The 21,417-nt window shown below is 43.9% G+C and overlaps 1 pseudogene; it reads left to right on the plus strand.

The window, feature by feature from the left end:
- The first annotated feature begins 14,733 nt into the window (after positions 1-14,733).
- Positions 14,734-14,872, plus strand: LOC149875057 (U2 spliceosomal RNA; annotated as a pseudogene).
- Positions 14,873-21,417: the final 6,545 nt, after the last annotated feature.

Consider the following 21,417-nt stretch of genomic DNA (forward strand, 5'->3'; position numbering starts at 1 on the left):
CCACAAATACATTTTTGTGTTAGTTCTTCTCATTCATTGTATGCTTATATTTATTTAACCCAGTGATCACTGCATTTCATACCCTCTTTGAAGAGGGCAATCATCTATCTTAGACAATATACAGCCAGTTCTCGAGAGGTCAGCATTTGGCATTAGGGACCTTCTCAATTGCTGCCCAGGGTCTGAATGTCATTTTCCAAAAATGGCAATCATGAAGCCACCCAAAAACCTTTCCAGATGAGCCCACACATGCATCTTGCTGTGTCTCAAAGCAGTTTGAGATGCAGCAAGAGGCATGCTGGGAACAAAGAAATGTTCCCCACGCTGCATATTTTCAGTCCAGGCTCAAAATTTGATACCTGGGAGGTCCTGGGACTAGGTGGGGCTGTGGATAGGGTGACCAAAAACAAAAAAATGGGGGTGAAATTGAACCAGAACCTCAGGAGGAGGTTCTGGAGGTGGAGAGACTGCCGCCTGGTGCACTTGAGGATTATGTGCACCAGGGTCTCCCTCTGCCCACAGAAGGGGCAGGAGACCAGGGTGTTTACGAAGCTCGTCATATACATGCCTGTGGTGATGGCTCCATGAAGGAGCTGCCAACTGAGGTCCCCTGTGGCTTGTGGGATGAGGGTGGAGTGCAAACTCAGCCACTGGGGTGCCCCAGCCACGTCCTCACCGAGCAGGTCCCACCACTTGGTATCTCTGCACATGAGTCTGTAGAGGTGGCAGCAATGGATGGTGGAAAAGCGGTCTGGTGTTCTCCAGCAAGCTTAGGTGGTGGAGCGGGGAGTGCTGCGAGGCCAGGCAAGGTGCTGGTTCCATGACAAACTCTGGTGGGCTGGAGGACGGGGTGGGGAGGACTGCCTCCATGCATGTTCTGGTCAGCAACAGCAAGGGCATTGGAAGGTAGGGCAGATTTCACCTCCTGGACCACCAGATGGCAGGTTGCACGCGTCATGGATAGATCCATGTGCTGGGCCAGTTCAGCGGGGTCCACCCACTCCTGCTATCATAGTCCAGGAGATCTCTGATATGGGTGACACCACCCAGGACCAGCCTCTGTCACAACTGGGACACCTCTAGTTGGAGGTTTCAGAAGAAGGGCTCGACAAGCAGGTCAGCATCCATCCCAGAAGCTCATGAGAGCAAGTAGCCCTGAGCTGCTTGCCAGGGCAGCTTTTTGTACTGCTGGGGCAGCACAGGTGCTGGCCCTAGGCTGTAGCTCCCTCTGGCTGTACATCCAAGAGTAGCTGAACAGGATTATTTGCCCAACTAGCACAACTTGCCCCACACCAAAGTGCATGTCTGGGCACATGTGCTGAAGCAAAAATCCCTGGTTCAAATTTGTGTCTCTCCTATTTGAGCTGCTGCAAGCAGACATGCCTGGAGGTATGGATGTGCCCTCTGAAGCCAAAACTGAATTCAGTGGGACTTGAGCATAGATTTCAAGGCTTTGCTGAGCTTTACTTTTTTGCTCTCAGTGAAACTCCATTTCTCATGTGCAATTCACTAGATATTAACTCTCAGGGACAATTTTCTCTCACACTGATGGTGGAGGCATAATGGGTAACTGGCATGAAATAAAATGCTGCATAGTTTAAACAGTGGATTTCTATATAATGAAAGCATAATCATAAGGCTGAAAACAACTAAATCTAAAGTATATTAGGAATGGGCCAAGAAGGACTTTCAGCCTGAATGGGTTTTATTCTTTTAATTCAGGAAAAGTCATCTGGTACTGAAAATTGCTTATGCCTGTGACGTGAATGAAGCATTGTTGCCATTCAGTGCAAAACTCACTAGAGTTGTTTTGCTGCTTTTGAGGGCCTTTATAATAGCAGGTAACATTATATCTTAACATTTACACCTCATGAAAAAGGACTTTGAGTTCTTCCTGGTGCGTATGTCAACCAAATGAACACAAAAGACAAAATGCTATCTTCTCTTATACTGGCACCACTTCAGTAACTTTATAGGGTTGTGCCAGTATAACTGAGACTAGAATTTACACACTTGCATACACATATATGTAAAACCACATAAATGCGCAACACTTTTACCCATCATCCTCAATAATACATTGAAACATATGTGTCAGCTGTATGGGTTGTAAGCTGCAAGGAATAAAAAAACAAAATAGATTCCACCTTTATACAATAGTGTAGAAAAATATTGGGGTATGAACATGAAATTTAATTATAAATACAAATTGCCATCAAATCCACAGTCAAGTATATAGAAGTGGATAAATGCACTAGGAAAAGAATTCCTGGGTCTATGTCCTCTCACTTTTTTCACAGTGAAGGAAATTACTTTCAAATTCCTAGATACCGAAATCCTTAATTCAAAATGGTAGTACCATATTCTGTTTGCTTCCCATGCTTCTAGCATTCCCATTTGTGACCTTGACAAATTGGAGGATTGGGCCAAAAGAAATGTCATAAGGTTCAATAAGGACAAGTGCAAAGTCCTGTACTCAGGACAGAACAATCCCATATAACAATACATGCTGGGAACCGATTGGCTGGGCAGCAGGTCTTCAGATAAGGACCTGGGGATCACAGTGGACAATAAACTGAATATGGACCAACAATTTGCCCTTCTTGCCAAGATGGCTAACAGCATACTATGCTGCATTGGTAGGAGTGTTGCCAGCAAGTCAAGGGAAGTGATCTAGATGAGGATGGTCCTGCTTTGAGCAAGAGGTTGGACTAGATGACCTCCTGAGGTCTCTTCCAACCCTAATTTTCTCTTATTCTGTGATTATATTATTCTACCAAATTTAGTGTCATCTTCAAATTTGCTAAGCATGCTCTCATTTCATCCTCCAAATCATTCATGAAGATATTAACAATACTAGGCCCAAGACAGACCTAGGGGATCCCCATTTGTTAGCTCTCCTGTCTAAATGTTAAACCATTGATGACTACTCATGGAGCACAATGATCTAACCCAGTGGTTTTCAACCTCTGGTTCGTAGATCTTGGGGGTCTGCAGACTATGTCTAATGGCTCCACAAATGATGACTACAATCAATGAAAAGTATGTGAATACCCACACTTACAATTAAAAGGGGTCCACACCTCCATTCAAAATTTCCAAAGTGGTCCACAATTGAAAAAAAGGCTGAAAACCACATTACAGTGGATACAGAAATGGCTAAATGTTGCCCCAGTGCTTGACGTACATCATGATCATTGTTTTTTATTATTTGTACTGAGGCAGTGCCTCTTGGCCCATATCAGAGATGCAAGTTCTATGATGCTACAAACACATAAAAAAGTTTCTTCCTTGAGGAGCTTGCTACGTAACTAAGTGTCAAAATAGAGATAGATGATTAAAATGATGGTGATAATTATAATAAAGATTGCCATCTTATATTATTAAGCAAGAATTAGAGAAGGGGAGCATGTAGTGTCACTGCGGCACAACTTGTTAGCATATGAAAAATTACAGTCACAGTAGACCAGCTGCTTCACCAGTGATACCACAGAACACTATTACATCTGTCTCTCCTGCCCTGATCTCTTCTTCCTCTACTGAACAATCTTTCAAAACACCAAACCAAGTGAAGTTGTAGAAAAGTTAGTTCCTGCATAAAAAAAAAATCTCTTATGGTGTACGCCCTCCTTCTCCATGCTTTGATTTAAACCTCAAGCCATGTTTTAATCCTGTAAGTGTCCAGCTCTCTTAGAAGACCTGCTTTTGAGTCTAGGAAAAGCCCTGCATCTGCATTTTTTAATTTTTTAGACATGGACTTATATAGGCTGTGAATGTTATAAAGAAAGTGATTTGGTACAATCACTACCATTTTCACCAACTGCTGGTTCTACTAGCTAAAATAGCTCCAGGAAAACTGAAAGTAAGACCTCATTTGCAACATTGCGCACACACGCAAAAATGTGTGAAATATGTTGACATGTGGTGAAATTAGCACAGATTTCCACAACATACTGAAAATGACCTTAACAGGAATTTTGCCGGAACCCTGGGAATTAAATGTAGGGCAGGACAAAAGGTTCAGACAGACATTCAAGCTTGCTGTGGAACAGCTGCATTTGAGTCTGCCAGACAGAACCCAAACATTGTGGCTAAGTACAGACATTCAAAAAGCCTGAGCCTGAATTGACTCAGTCTTTGCAGGTTAGTCTAACCTGCATAGATTGAATCAATTTGCAAGTGAATAGACATTCATTTTTTAGTCCAGAAATGCAGCCACATGCCTGCAGTGGCTCAGCTAGAAGCTGGGGGTGGGGTGGGGGTGCGCTAAAGCCTCCTTCCCTTTCAGGAGCAGCTGCAAAGTTTGAGGAAAGCTGACCGGTGGGGGGATGTGGTCAGGCAACGGCAGGCCGCTAAATATGATTGAGGAGGGATTTAAACCACTATCCTGGTATGCAGGGACTCCAGGTGGGGTCTGCCTGGACGGGGAGGGGGAAGCAGCCCTTGTCAGGCTTGTCATCAAGCGGGGTGGGTGGGGATGGGAACATGGCCCAACATTGGCCTGGACAGTGCCTCTGGTGAAATGGGGGCGGGAGGGGGAATTAAACTTCCCTGTCTCCCCTCTGTCCCATGGGGACTCCAGCTGGAGTCTAACCAGCCTGCTGCCCTGCTGGCCATTTGTGCAGTGGGGATGTGGCCAGAGCAGGCCTGGACAGTGCCTCAGGAGAACGGTGGGCAAGGAGGGGGATTAAATCTCCCTATCTCCCCTCTTGGGCACGGGCATGGGCATGGAGACCCCTGCCTGGCTTTCTGCCCCTCTGGCTGCTCACAAGGTGGTGGGGCATGGCCAGAGCCTATTGGCATGGCCCTGCCATCCGTCCGCTTTGCCGGGGCTGAGGCTGGAGCTGCAGGGCTGAGCTGGGTCAGCCTGTGGGCACTGCTGAGGGTGGGCACAGAGGGGCATTGCCTCTGCACTGCTGCCTGGCCAGACGCAGCCTGTGAGTGCCAGGCTGGGCTGTCATGGAGCCACAGCCAGCTGGGAAGGGCCTTGCCTCTGTTGCCCAGTCTGGGCTGGTCCCTCCGTGCTTGCCCTCAGCAGTGCCTGTGGGCTGGCCTAACTCAGCTCCACAGCTACAGCTGCAGTCCCAGCCTCCACCCAGGTGGGCTGATGGCAGGGCTATGCTGGCCACAGTCTGGCCACTCCCCCACCCCTGACGCTGGAGTTGGGGGGCAGGATCCTGACATACCCCGGCCAAGCAGACCCTGGCATCAGTCCCCTGAGGGGAGAGGAGAGAGAGGGGGAATAAATCCCCTCCCTGCCCCGTCTCCTTAGGGGGGCATGCTGTCTGGCGTGTGGCAATGCTCCTGACGTTGCACCAGCTAGAGAACAGAGGGGTGGGGCCAGCCCTGCTTTTTGGAGAAGACAGCACAGCCCAGCCCAGGCCTGAAAAGCATGCTGGGATGCTGGGGGACTCTGATTTAAACCAGGATTTAAACCAGGAAAGGATCTGGGACAGAAGTTCCATAAACTGGTTTGACCCAAATCAGTTAAGTCTACATGCAACCAGGTTTATCTTAAACCAATTTTGGACCATTTTGAAACTGGTTTATATGCACTGAATTTATGTTCTGTTACAGGTTTACACCATTTTCTGATTACTTAAATGGATTTCTGTGTAACTTTTTTCCTAGCCTGTGAGCTCAGTTCAGCAGACATAAGGTATCACTCTGATATTTCTCTGCAAACTTCAACATGTTGTGTTGCAGTAGGAAGAATGTGGCCAGGAAGACTTCTCTGCTCCAGAAACCTGTCCACAGAGGATGCAGGAAGGATCAGAGAATGCCTGTGCTGGATTCAGATTGTCTGCTTCAATGGGAAATGGCAGGATTCCACCATGACCTGGTTTTCTGGTTTCCCTTAACCCTTGCCCCTACTGCACTGATATTTTAAAGAACAAAATCTTCTAGTGTCAGCCGGCTTATTCGTTTTGGGTGGGCTTTTCCCATACTACTCCTATTCTTATTAATGTAGCTAGGCTGCTTCCCCCCTTTGAGTTCTGCAGTTGCATGTCTAACCTCAGTTATTAATCATTTCAGTTATTCTAAGTAGAGCCATTTTGGTGCTTCTTGTCTGAACCTCAGTGTAACATTTTATTTATATTGGCCACATTTCAAGATGTCTCCATTGTTTCTAATCTGGTTGTTAGAGGAAGAAAATAAGGTTAAGTATGTCATGACTTTGAATAGATTTACCTCCATCAGTGCACATGGCAGCACGATTCTGGTTTTGCTTCTTTTGGGTATAACACTGCACCACTGAAATTTTCTCATTGATTTATGAACCATTTAGAACATTAATGTCTCACTGGAAGCCATGTAAACTGTGCTCAGGCTCCCTGGTGTATAGTAACAGATAATGAATAGGGTAAGTGAATGAATTAAAAATGATTTTAAAACAATTGAAATCCTTTATTTCCAGATAACTTCTGCACTCTTGCAGTGTTTGGTAAAATGGCAGGTGTTTAAAAGGAAAGGGAAGAATACATGCAATAAGGAGAACATTTTGCTTTCTACCATGTACTGCAAACCATTTATTCATAGTGTATGTCCCTTGCCAGTTTTGCACTGTTAGGAATCATGGAAGCCCTGCCGGAGCTGAAGATATTCTCCACACAGAACAAAGTTAACAATAGTAGAGAATATTCAACATAGGTCATCACTACATACAAATGAGCCACAAAGTGGGTCAGAGATACGTTTTGCTGTAAAGGAGAAAAAAAAGCATAACTCATTATAACTCCTGTGAAAATAAATAGAAATCATTCATCAGCCCAGGCTTTTGTTGTGAAGATCTGAATTTAGGTTCTGAAAGAGATATCTTCATCTGGCATAAATTGGCTTGGATCCATTTGGATTTACATCAATTACCGCTCCCAAGTTTCTGGCCCATGAGAGGTGCTACATTTATTTCAACACTGAATGAACTGATTAAAGAAGAAAACCACTGTGTAAAATGTTCAAAGAAGCCATGAAGTTATATCTGGCTCTATTGCAGATGCAGAAAGTCCATAACAGCATTGTAAAAGGAGCTATTCATGGTCAGAAGTACTGGAGGAAAGGATTTGTGGCATAGTCAATAAAAACTATTTTGAGCACTTCCAGAACAAAAATGAGGCCAACTCAGAGAACTAGAAATTTTAATTAGTAAAGTTTATTATTTTTCTATGTGCATAATTACTGGAGTAAAAAGCATATAGATTTCTTCCACAATCACTTGTCTGTTTCTATTATTTTAGTTCTATTTTATTTTTGCAGGGTTTTTTTTTTAAATTAAAATACAAAAGCAAAATATCTGGGAAAAATACTTTTCTCTGAGAAATCTTTACATTGTTAGACTCGGGAACATAGCCTGTTTGTCTAAAATACAGGATGCACGGTGAAGATGTCTCAATGCCTTGGCTATGGGGGCTACATAAATATATTAAGTTAGTAACCTAGGGCATTTGTAGACGTGCCTCGACAGTAGGGCGGGTTTATTTAATTGTTGAAAGAGCTTTAGTTAAAGTGCCCCCACCATCACTTAGAAGTGCAGGGATGCTGTTACCTGAGACACGGAGGCTGGCTGGAGCAAGCTAAGCATGCTTCAGCAGACTTGATTAATTGAGTCTGCTCCAATTCTGCTCCAATTAATCTGCTCCGATTAATTGAGTCTGCTCTAATATGCTGGAATTACAGTGCATCAGAGAAACCTCCTGACACATGTATAAGGACCCCTAGTCACTGGACTAGGATCACCACTTAGTAGCCAAGGTCCTAATTTTCCAAAGAATTTCACACTCATCAACTCTTTCCCTATATAAAGCTCCATTCAGGCCAGCAATCATATTTAAGAAGCAGGTCTAATTATAAATAGTTCTCTGATTTGTTTGCTCAGGAAAAGAAGGTTACTCAAGAATAGGGACATAGGTCCCAGTTTAGCAAATACTTACAGATGTATTTACCTTTACTATTTTAAGTAATGGGACTACTCCAGATAGTAAAGTTAAGCTTATGGGTAAGTGTTTGCAGGACTGGGGGGAGAGAGTGTAAACATTTCTAGTCAGGGTCTTGTTTTGACTTTACATGTCTACATAGCAGTTTGCAGAGCAGGGCCCTATTGATTACTGCAAATGTCACTAGTGAATGACGGGAGCAACGGGAAATATATTAATGACTTATTTTCATCTGTTAATTATTATTAGTAGTATCATTAATAAAATGATGGAGACAGGACTAGTCAGACTAGTTTGGCTCATGAAGATATATGAAGCGAGCTGTTCAAATAAAAGGGATTATAGGCTTTTCCTTGCAGGAGGAGAAAAAAAAATCAGACCTGACAAAGGGTTAAGCAAACTCGAATGTCCTGTTCATTTTCTTGTGTTTTGGTTTTAACATCCTTGCCACTGGGAAAACAACAAAGACATTTGTGCGCAGTATCATTTCTAATTCCTTTTTATTCAGGGGTTGAATAAAATGTATGTAAGTTCACACGTTTCAAATTAAGGCAAATTTGCTAACATTTTGTGTATTCAACACATATGTAAGTTTTAACATCCACAAGTGAGACTCTGTCCTGTGCTTCTTGCCATCACCGAGTGAGCTGAGGGCCAGCCAGGTAAGCAGAAGAAGAGATGCTGTGTCATCACTGTGGGGAACTCCTTGCTGAGAGGAACATAGTTGTTGTCCGGATCCCACGGCACGTGATGTCTGCGGCCTGCCCAGAACCAGGATCAGGGATGTCACCGTGAGAATTCCTGACCTCATCTGGCCCTTCGACAACTATCCCATGGTCCTCATCCATGTTGGAACAAATGATGCGGCCAGGAGTAGTCCAGACCGTATCATGAGTGACTACACAGGTCTGGGGACTAGGGCTTAGGAAGATGGGGGTGCAGGTGGTCTTCTCATCAATCCTCCTGGTTAGCAGTCACAGTAGGCATCATGTCACCTGTGTCAGGGAAGTCAACCCGTGGCTCCAGAGTTGGTGCCATCGTGTGGGTTTTGGCTTCCTGGACCATGACCCATACTTCTGTGTAAGGGACCGCCTGGGACATGATGGGCTTCATTTCTCCTCAAAAGGTAAGAGTCCCTGTTCTTACAGGTTGGCTGACCTCCTATGTCTGGCTTTAAAATAAGTATGACAGGTGCTGGGAAGGCAGGAGATGGAGATAGCCTAGAACCTACAAACTGCGAGACATGCAGCAGTACACCCCAGGTAAGTACCAAGGAGCCCTTTGGGCATCAGAATGGGGAGGGGACATCAACAACACCATTTGGAAGGCTTAAGTGCCTCTATATTAATGCTAGGAGCATGGGGAACAAGCAGGAAGAACTCGCACTTCTGCTTGCAGATGATAACTTCGATTTAGTGGGGCTAATGAAAACCTAGTGGGATCCTACCCATGACTGGGCAGTATACATTGAGGGCTACAGGTTGTACATAAGGGACAGAATAGGAGAAAATGGGGTGGGGTTACTCTCTATGTAAAGGACCATTATACATCTACCCTAATCAAAATGCGATCAGAGGAGGAGAAAGTTGAGGTGTTGTGGGTTAGGATACATGGAGGTAGTGAGGAAAGGGACTTGGTGGTGGGGGTCTGCTACAGACCACCACACCAAGAGTAAAGGCTAGACTTGGAATTCTTGAGGCAGCTCTCAGAGGCCGTAAAGTCTAGGGACATGGTTGTCATGGGGGACCTAAACTACCCTGACATCTGCTGGGAGGAGCAGTCAACCATTCACATAGGTTCTTAATCTGGATGCAGGACTTTCACCTAACACAGGAGGTATACTGTCCAACTAGGGGTTAATGCCCTACTGGACTTGGTGTTGTCTGTGGGGGATGACCTGGTAGGGCAGCTGCAGATTCGTGATCAGCTTGGGGACAGTGACCATCAATCAATTCAATTCACTATACGACGTAGGGTGGGTAAGTTAACTAGTAGGGTGGAAGTACTTGACTTTAGGAAGGCTAATATCAGTGTGCTTAGGAGTCTAATCAGTGATGCACTGCAAGAGAAGAGTATTGGCAAGATGGGAGTCCAAGAAGGGTGGTTGTTCCTAAAGGAAGCGATCCTTTAGGCATACAGGGAGACTATTCCAGTATGATGGAAAAGAGGGAAAGGAGCCAAGAAAATTCCTTGGCTAAACAGGGAAATTCAGGGGAGCCTAAGGGCAAAAAAGAAGGCATATAGGTGGTGAAAGTACAGGGAATCTACCAAGGAGGAGTATACCTACTTGCAGGGAGGCAGTTAGAAAGGCCAAAGCAACTTCAAAGCTGAGGTTGGCAACACAAAGTTAAGACAACAAAAAGTCTTTTTTTAGGTATGTAGGGCAAAAAAGGAAGGCACAAGGCAGCATAGGACCCCTACTGAACAAGAAGGAGAAATTTGTCACAGAGAGAGGGGACAAGGCTGAGCTATTCAATGATTTTTTTTGCCACAGTATTCCTGAATAGGGCACAAGATAAGTCTCCTAATGGGTTCTTAGATGGGTATCAGAGGGACACCAGCCCACCAACTGTCGACAGTGACTTGGTGCAGAGTCACTTGGATGGACTGGATGTGTTTAATTCAGCAGGCCCGGATGAGCTGCATCTGAGGGTACTGAAGGAATTGGCCGGTGTCATAGCAGAACAACTGGCATGGCTGTTTGAGCACTCGTGGCACTTGGGTTAGGTTGCAGAGGACTGGAAAAGGGCCAGTGTGGTCCCTGTTTTCAAGAAGGGAGGAAGGAGGATCCCAGTAATTATAGGCCAGTCAGTCTCACCTCCATCCTTCAAAAGGCCTTTGAAAAGATTATGAAGGATCATATTTGCGGGAGTCCAGTGGGAAACATAATGCAGCAGGGAAACCAACATGGATTTATAGCAGGTAGATCATACCTGAACAATCTGGTTTCGTTTTATGACAGGGTACAAAATGCTTAGATGCAGGAGTAGAAGTGGATGTCTTTTTCTTGGACTTTAGCAGCCTTTGATACAGTATCTCATCCTATTCCCATTAATAAATTAAGAGGTCATGACATAAATGTTTATACGGTCCAGTGGGTGGCAAATTGGCTTAGCAGTCACACCCAGAGAGTGGTAGTAGACAGGTCGGTATTGACCTGGAAGGATGTGGGTAGCGAGGTCCCACAGGGTTTGGTCCTCGGACCTGTACTCTTCAATATGTTCTTCAGTGACTTGGATGTGGGTGTGACGTGTACTCTGCCCAAGTTTGCGGATGATACTAAATTGTGGGGTGAAGTGCACACTCCGGAGAGTAGGGAATGGTCACAGGCAAACCTGGACAGGTTAGAAAAGTGGGCAGTACACAATAGGATGCAGTACAACAAAGACAAGTGCAGAGTGTGCACCTAGGGTGCAAAAATAAGTAGCAGATCTACTGCCTGGAAAGAGACCCTCTCAGCAGCACAGAAGCGAAAAGGGATAGTGGACTCTGAGATGAACATGAACGAAATCATCAGCAAACCTAACCACACTTTATCATGCATCAGCTCTAAGACTGGTCTCCACTGAGAAATTATTGCAAGTATTTGGGGATCTTTGGGGGTTATGCTGCCTATAAACACTGAATAGTAACATTTTAGGGTCAATCCTGTTCATTTTCCAGCTTTAGTAAAGTGAACAGCTTGTGGCCCTTAATGTATTTGTGTCCCTAATTACAATATATCTAATTCTGAAATGGCTGTCAAGGTTTTTCTTATCTCAACCAGGTAGGTGTCCAAAACAACTGATATTTTAAGAATTGTGGAAATTAGAGAAAGCATGGAGCTATTTCTGAGGCTTCCCAAGCATGTAGCAAGAAAGAAGACAAATCCATTTCTAAAAAGAAAAAAAAAAGTCCATTGATGTGACAGCTGTCCATACCTCCAGTATAGATTTACCCACACAGCAGTAGAAACCAACTCTAGTTTCTGTGTGTATTTTGTGGGGAAGCTGGAGCTAATAAAAACATGAAGCTATAAACATGGCAAAGACTCTTGGAAAGCAAACATTGTGCAGATAAAAACAGGCCAATTGAATATTTCCAGGGGAAGAAAAAGATTAGTTATCTAAAGAAAAGCAAGCTCTTACTCAATTTATTTCTGTTTCTGGAAACATAATGAAGGCTCTTTACTTAGCATCTCATAGAATTGCAAAATAAAAGAACCCTCTTGCACGAAGAGAAGAAGTGGTGAGACTGGTTGCTTGCTGCTTAAAAGAAAATGCTTGGAGAATCTGCTCCAAGTAAACTGAATTGTTTGGAGGAAAATCCTTTACTTACTCTCTTCTGTGTCGTTTCTGCTCTGTGCAGCTGGAGCAAAGGGCCCTCAGGGAGCTGGTTAAAGCCTCCTGGTTTTCTACCTGCTTCTGGCTGGCGATAGCCAGGGAGGCATTTAAAACAGCCTGGGGTTGTTCTATATTCTTGCAACTGATAATGGCTCCAAGGTACTATCAGCCAGCCTGAGACAGCTGGTGGGCAGTACACTCTGTTAGCCCTCTCCCAGGGATATGCTTATGGGTTGGAACCAGTCCTCCTGGCTCACTTGCCTGATGGGGACTCCCCCATGTCACAGGAATCCCAGGCTGGTGAGATGCAGCTGTTTTCCACTCACATTGAGTAATGCAAATGGAAGGGGAATGAGTCAGAGAAGCATGACTACAGTAACACGCAGGCTGTGAGTTGCATACATTCATAACGCTGGGCGAGTTCCAATGTAGTTTTTGTGGCAATAGGCTCTGCAATAGATATATCTGTGAGAGATGATTGAAAAAGCTGGGAAGCACTGCTCTGAAAGAAGACTAGCATTCCAGGGAATTCCCCTAAAGCTGAACCATTATCAGAGGCCAGAAGAAGCTCACATAAAGAAATGAATGCTGCAGAATTGACTGCCCTCTACTGTTGCCTTAAGGCAACCAGGGGAGAGACTGGAGATATTGCAGAGGGCACATACAAGTAAGGTCCTGAACCCCTGAAGTCATTAAAGGTCTTGTAACATTTTTCATAATGGCCACCATATTAGTCTCAGTATCCAAGGGAAATTCCTGTTGGAGTAATTATACTCTGTCTGCCTATACTCTCTCTGCATTTGTTTTCTTAATACAAACAGTATTTTTCAATTCCTGCCCCTTCCGTTTTTTGTAGAGTTGTGTTGCATTTTCAAACTGTGGTGTGTGCCTCCAAATGGGCACTGCTCTATTGTGAATGGATCACTGAAAATGAGATTCATTATATCAATATGGCAAAGCTGAGGAAGACTAATAATCAGAAATATTCTCAACCTGTTGGTTTTCTTTATATATCAACTGTTCCTATGACAATCTACAAACCAACAGCCACATACCCCAGCACAGTTTCTGTGCTGACAGCACTGTTGGCAATGGCGTTTTTTGAAGAAATAAACTGAAGTCATTATTTGAATTCTGCAAGTTGTGTGACATAATTCCACATTGCCAAAAAACACATGGCCCAAACCGATATGCCTAATAATTGGTTAGACCTGAAAAGCAACTGATAGTGGCTTATCTTTTTAGACTTGTCTACGTTGCTTACTAAATGATAAACCTAATTACAACCCTAATTATGTTTCTGCCTATGGTATTTGTAGATAACTTTAACCCATGAACGATTTAGTCTAGTTCTCCAGGTGGCAACAGATTTAAAAACAGGTTTTAAAACAAGATATGACTATTACATTTCCAATAATAGGAGACTGTGATCACAACACTGACTGTTACTTAGTGACATGTGGTACCACCAGTTGACAGTAGTGATTGGAAACACAAGCTTATAAATACAGATTAACTTTTGAATTACTGTTAACCAGCATTGTCTGATTTAACTCTTCCATAGTAATTCGTGGACTTTTTTTTTTCCTTGATTTTTGTCCTGAAATAATCTGACAATTTCAATTTTACCTCTGGTCTATGTAATATGATTTATTTCAGTCAGCATCTTGCACTGCAGTTTTACTCTTAAGTTTTCTAGTCCTTTTAAATTTCTCAGAAGGAACCACACCAAGCCTTATCCATCCATTACTAGTCTCCCAAGCTTGTCTCATTTTTTTGTGGGTTTTAGGGTAGAACCATGCTGCAGATTCCTAAGACAGCGATATTTCTGCAGTACCATTTGCAAGGAGATCCGCAAACATAACTCAAAGGCTGGAGAAAATGCTGTACAGAAAGAGAGTAAAGAGTGCAATCAATATGTTCAGTTTATCAAAAGGAAGACTGAGAAGTGACTTGATTATGGCATAAGTACCTTCCTGGGGAGGAAGGTCTGAATATAAAAGTGCTCTTCAGTCTAGCAAAGGCATAACAAGAACCAGTTTGTGGAAGCTGAAACTAGACAGAGATTTTTTAACAATAAATGTGATTAACAATTAGAACAAACTACCAGAAAAGTGGAAAATTCTCTCTCTCTTGACAACTCCAGATCAAATAGCAGTTTGGAAGATAGGTGCACTGTAGTTTAGGGGTGTCAAACTCACCCAGGTGTCTAGGCTGGATCTGAACCACAGGGAGCCTCTTGGGTTGGACTCGGATGTAGTGGTGGGGCGATCAGTAATGGCAGGATAAATGACAGTGGAGTGAGTGGCAGAAGTGATGGAGTGAAGTGAGAGGGCAAGCAGTAACAGCATTAGCAGTGAGGTGACTGGTGGTGTGGGCATTCATGCAGCTGTCATTTCCCCCATCCCTTCAGCCTACGCACATGTCTACAGGGGTTCTGTTCCCTGGATTTTGGCCACGTAGGCGAGCTCCCCAGGGTAATTGTCTCTGATATGTCCTCCATAGGAGATCTATATTGAGCAGATTCTTTTTGGTATTGGGTGGTGGAACCGGAGCGTGCTCCATCCACTCCATGCATTGACCTGGTATTGCAGTGCTTCCAGGACCGGTGCAAAAAAAGCAGAAAAAAAAAAAAAAAAGGATTTTGGCAGCAGGCTTCACTCCTGCTTGCCTCATGCCTTAATTTCCATCTTCTGTAGGAGCCCCACAGGCCAAGCGAAATGGTTCTGTGGGGTGCATTTGGCCCACAGACCATATGTTTAACATCTCTGCTTTAGCAAAATACAAGCAACTGGGTTCAGTTAAAGAGTACCTAGATGAAATTGCAGGACTTATGGTAAATGGAAGGGACGTAATAGTTTCTTTTGGTCTTAAACTCTAAAATGTAGTCCCTTAATCTGTGTCTTATGCTTATGCAGCAAGAAGGAGAACAGGATGAGTTTCCATTATCTTAATATGTGGAGGGGTGTATTATTGTACTTCTCAGGTCCGAGGTCACTGTTTCACCTCTAAGAATGAGGAGCCCCACGCTAATAACTGCTGCTGTGCAATTCATTCCTATTCTGTTTGCTACCATCAAACACCATCAAGTATTAAGAACCTGGGAAGATCAAAACCATTTGTTATGGGTATAGGCTCATTTTACAGCTCGTGAGATGTGGATTAGTGAAAATAGTTTCACTGCCTTTCCTACATCTGCCCTACAGAACCTGTGACCTTTCAAACTTTTCCAGAATTCAGAGATTTAGCATGGAACGCATGAATTATTCTGGTTTTGTTTGGGTCCATGCAGCTTACAGGTGTTGTACATTTTTACCAAGCTAGCTGAACATTTCTGATGAATATTGGAGCAGCCAGATTTCTAAAATAGTTATTAGGCATGTTAGGGCATATTCACAAAACTATAGGCAGAGAAGCTCCAATGCAAGATTTTCATGAATAAAAATGAAGCATGAGATAGAATCATAGAAAGTTAGGGACCACAGGAGGTCATCTAGTCCAACCCCCTGCTCAAAGCAGGACCAGCCCCAACTACATCATCCCAGCCAAAGCTTTATCTAGCTGCGTTTTGAAAAACCTCTAAGGATGGAGTTTCCACCACCTCTCTGGGTAACCTGTTTCAGTGTTTTATTACCTTCTAGTGAAAAAATTCTTCCTAATATCTAACTTAAACCTCCCTTGCTGCAACTTGAGACCATTGCTCTTTGTTCTGTCATCTGCCACTGAGAACAGTCTAGCTCCATCCTCTTTCAAACCCCACTTCAGGTAGTTAAAGGCTGCTATCAGATCCCCTGTCAGTCTTCTCTTCTCCAGACTAAATAAACCCAGTCCCTTCTGTCTCTCCTCATAAGTCACGTCCTCTGGCCCCCCCACTGAGATTCAATAAACCGTTTGTCTGCCTAAAAGGGAAGAGCTGCAACCCCTAATGGCTAGGTGCTTGGCCCTCAAAGAGGAGTCTAGAACCCATGTACATCTCCTTGTCTCCCAGTACAGTGAATAGGTGCAAGTGGATGCTTGAACACCCTGGAAGTAGCAGCACATGGGGCAGTGTCAGTGGCTACACTGCTGGTGGCTCAGTGGCAGCCAGGCTGGCAGTGCAGCTGCCGTTGCGTTTGTGCCTCCCCCCTCCAGGGTCGGTGTCCCAGTTGCCTCCCACATTGTTCCACTAGTGAGAGAGAGTTAAGTGCCTCAGAACGTGATCCAGAACAGCCAGCACATTGAGCCTGAAGCTGCCCAAAGTCAGCGTGCCAAGCATGCAGCCACGTCAGGTGTGCTGAATCAGAGTGAATTTAAAATCTTGCCTTGTTTCTTGTTTCTATGGCTATTTCTGAGTGTTGCATTAAGCACTTCTTGGTCGGGACCTACCAAATTCACAATTATGCAATTTTCGCCAAAACCATGAATTTGGAAGGCCCCCTGTGAAAAAGCCCAGTCCCTGTGAAAAACGCTGGAAAACAGCCAGCAATCAGGGAAGGGGAGGGGGGAGGGGAGCTGAAAACAGAGGTGGGAATTCCTCGTGTCCTGAAGCACCAGGAAGAGGGAGAGAGGGGAAATTTTCATGGCAGATTGCAGTGCTCCTCCCCTTGCATCTGATTGGCTGGGGGGACCCAGAAGTCCTGCCCCTCCCTGGAGATTGACAGATGGCCACCTGCCAATCCCTGGGGAGGGGGTGGGAGGGCCTCCCATGCCTCTGATTAGTGAAGGAACCTGGAAGTCTCACCTTCCCTGGAAATCTAGGAAATCGGGGGGGCGGGGAGCAGCCCCTGTGAATTAGGTAGGTCCCTACTTATTGGATACAATACAAAAACAGTCCTGGAAGCAGGGGTGCCCCCAGGACTTACCTCTCTCAGTGGAGTGTCCTGACCACCAGGTACAGGATCACACTCTCTTTCTCTCTCCCGCTCTCTCTCTCTCTCCCTTTTGCTAGCCTCAGGCATCTTGAATTTTTCTTTGCACAGGGGCACATCTTCAACATGAGGAGTAGAGACTATCTCAACTTCCAGCCCAGTTTTGTCATAGCCCTTTTATTTTAGAGGCCAGAGTTGTAGAAAAAGTTGAGTTTGAATCCCCGCCAGGAAAGGAGGGCCAAGCACCCAAGTTTCTTACTGGGTAACTGGGGAAAACTAGGCTATTATATAGAAGGTGAGCAGCATTGGCTTTCCCTACTTCAGCTATATTTTAAAAGGCAATGCTGGCTGGTACTGCATTTTCCAAGAAGCCTGATCCTGTTGATGGTGCATAGGTATGCTTTGAGACTACCAACTGGATTAAGTTCCCTAACGGACTTAGGTAAAGGAACACCCCATTTCTGGATCCTAATCGACTTAAATGTGAAGTAGACACCAACCTGCTCTGACTTGTTAGAATTGTGGTGCTCCGGACTGAGCACCAAACCGAGGCGGATCCTCAACGGCCAGTTTAAGAGCTGCCCAATGAATTCTGTGAAACTATGCTGATCTAACTTGGCTGAAGATTTAACCTTTGGGCTACATAATGGAAGCCATTTATATAAAAAATGGGCCGGCGGGGGGGATAAGTATACTTAAAGTATACTTTAAAAGGTAGCTTTCACTGTGATTTTTTATTTTGTACATCACATTGCCTTTCAATTTTCTTCAACCATTTGGCATTTTCTTCATTTTTATGGTAGGTGCAGGTCTGAAAGACAGCTGCTATTCTTGGTGTTGCTGACACATTTCACTGTAGTAAAATGACAGTCACAGCTGTGGCTCGTGACAAGAAAATGACCTAAAAATAAAGTGAAGGTTGGGTCAAAAAAGCCACAGGAGTTAAAAAAGAGGGTGAAATTAATACCATGACTGCGAACAGGTCCAGGCTTGGTAAATCAGATAATGGGTAAGGCAGCTCCATCTTCCAACTAAGTATAGAATAAGACTTTCCGAGAAGTGGATTCCCTGTCACAGGGAAGTCTGCAGGTTGTCTCCAAGATATGCCATAAATCTGAGTATTAACATTCCAGGATTCACCTATGTGCAGCAATAAAAAATACCAAATACCTTCATGAAGGTATTGATGCAACAATTTTATTATTTTTCATAGATTAGTCACACTTCATACTAAGGATATTTTTATCTTAGCGTCATGATGACGAAATGGTTAAGACCTATTGCCATATTCCAAGTTCAAGTTTTGGTGCTGATTTGTGCCAGAGGCTGTTTCTAGTTGATGCGACTGGAAATAAGTACCTGATGATTTGAGAAAAGGAAGTCAAATGTGGCCAGATGTAATGCCAGATGTGCTCATTCCTGGTTCTGCCTTTGACTAGATTAATGGGCCAGTTAAGTCAGGATTGACCTCTGCCTTTTTTATGTTTTAATAAACAGTGCATTATTTTCAGTCCAATGGGTTACTAGTTGCTTAGAATAATACTGAACATGACTATAATTAATTGTTTATGCCAGTTCATAAACTCTCCATAAATGCACCATTAAAAGTTAATTAAATCAACTCAATGGCTGGCATCATGACCCAGAAGCAGTGGTGGCCAACCTGCAGAATGCCTCCCAGAGTTGGCACAGGCAACTGTTGTATATGGCATGTATGCCTTGGGGACTCAATTAAGGGAGGCATCAGAATGGATGCTGGGAGCTTGAGCCCCTCCAAGATGATGTTGTCAAGGGAAGTGCCAAGTATCACCCCCAAGAACCTAGTTAACTGTTCTCTGGCACTATAGCTGTTACCAAATTCAGGATCCTGGATCCCCTCTTGCCACATAAAACTGCAGCAGTTGCAGGGTCAAAGAAGGGCTAACTTAGCTTTTGGAAATGACGCTTCTATCACAGCAATATCTTGTGCTTGTTCTGCTCTGTGCTGCTGGCACTTTTAACCCCCGTATCTCCATTTTGATGTCCAGGGCACAAAGTTCAGACGGGGCAGGTACAGATCAGAGTGGCACTCAGGGAAGGAGCAGGGCTTAACTTGTGGCACACCTACCAAAAAAGGTTGGCCACCACTGACCTAGAGTCATAAACCCAGGACTTCACATCAGGAAGTCTTGAATTCTTTGCTCAGTTCTGCTTATGAATTGCTGAATGTGGTTAGAGAAGTTGTTACTTACTTAATTGCCCTCAGCATGGCACAGATTAATTAATAAGGAAGTATTTACATGGTGCTTTAAATACAGAAAGTCCACTGACGTCAATAGAAAAAGACTATTTTTTAATAGAAGTGCTGTACATGGTTAGTTAATACTGTACGTCAGGGCTCTGAGCCTTCTTCTGTATATGACTCAAAAATGGCCAGAAATAGGCCCATGACTCTTAATATGCCAGAAGGAACTGCAGTGTTTATGACACAGGAAGAAACATTGTGAAGGTTTAAATGTCTTCATGCAAGGTGTTGGGGCGTTGTCAGTGGGATATAAGGGCTGAGGGTAGGGGAGCATCTCTGCTATCCTTTCTTTACTGCTTACACATCATTCAGCTCTAGGCAGCACTTGTGAAGGAGATAGAAAGTCCCGGTAGTCATAAGAAGTGCAGTGTAGCCTGCCTCAGAACTGAGCGTGGTTGGGAGGGGTGAAAAAAGGGAAAGATTGGTTTTCAGGCCTAAGGATTACATGGGCACGAGTGAGCGTAAGAAGAATGAAGGCGAGAATTGCTCTTCCAAGGCTCCTGCTGCACTTTAAACATAGCAAGATCTTACAGATTTGTTCCCCTCATCAAGCCATGAAGTGTGGCCCAGCAGACGAATGCCTATGACACACCCTGCTCCAATCATTTGTTTTTTGTAAACATAGGGCCAAACTATGGTCAATCAGTACTGCATGTAGGGAGTACAACAAACCCTCTTATATCCTTGCATTGACCACCAGCATAATGGATAGCAGGTCAGGAGCAGACACTGCAGGTCAGGAACTTCCTCCTTGCCAGAAAAAGAGCAGGGAGAACTGGTAAGGAACAGGTGGGTGTTTTGATTATACACTAAGAATATGTCATACATACTCTGAATCAAATATAGCTCAAGCCCAGCTTACAGTCTCCCCAAAGAAATGAGACACTTGGGAGGAAGATCCTGGATTTCTCAGGGTCCTGCACACTGCAAGTCAGTGCAGAGATACTCAAGGTAGCATGAAACAAACTAGCTCAGGTATCAGAGGCAGTTTAGCTTATTTCCCTTTAGGTTAAATGAGATCGCACTGAGCACCACGTTTATTGTGGAGAGGCTGCTTCCTGAACTTGAGCTTGCAGTCTCCCTTCAGGGCTGCTGAAGCTGAATCATTTCAGGACTAGGTCACAAATGTCGAAGATTAACCATACAATAGCTTCAGAGTTTCACTGTTGTGGTTTCCATGCTGAGCAGAGCACCCAGCCCAGTGTTATTTACAAAGTATAGTATCATATGGTTTAGAGTTTGCAGGAGCATAATCCTGCTCACCCCTATAGACTTTCTTTTGACACAATGCTCCCATTTTTCTAACTGGAAGCGGGACTGCAGGATCAGACCCATAGGTTGGAGAGTGACTTTCATTTTAAATTGGTTCTTATTGTTGGAAATGGCTGCCAAACAGCAAAAGTCAAAGTAAAGCCTTATGCTTTGTAAGAGGAATGAATAGCCTGCTTTATATAACCTTGTTCAGTGGTGTGGGAACTGCCCTCTAATACTGTTTTCCCTGTTTTCCTTGTTTTCTATTACATAACTTCTCTTTTGGGCAGAATTCTACTAAGTAGCAGTATTCAATAGCAGAAGAGCTACAATTTTGCAGGAAACAATTTCCACATTAGAACATATTCAATAGAGAAATAGTTTTGGCTATACCACATATAATGCAGACATAGGAGTACTAGTAAGAGAGGGAGAAAGAGTGTGTGAGGGAGAGAGGATATGGCCCTTTAACTGGAATTAGAAAAACTCTATGCTTTGTCCTTATGATGAAAGGAAAGGGTTTCATCTCCTCTCGAGCCAACCTGCACTTCTGCATAGGCTCCAGGTAATCAGACTATATTGTCATAAAATGGACAAGAGTCAGCAATTTGCAAATACAATTATTTAGCATGTTGTTATAAACACAGGTATAGTATATGCTCACAAAACCACTAACTAGAAAGTCAGCTAAAAAAACTGGCCCCATATAAATCCTGTTTTGTATATTAGACTGTCTTTAACAGAAAATGGTATATTTCTTTCATCTTTTAGGCTACGTCAAG

Source organism: Crocodylus siamensis, chromosome 1 (assembly GCF_052110815.1).
Source record: "Crocodylus siamensis isolate JL-2025a chromosome 1, ASM5211081v1, whole genome shotgun sequence".
Lineage (NCBI taxonomy): Eukaryota > Metazoa > Chordata > Crocodylia > Crocodylidae > Crocodylus > Crocodylus siamensis.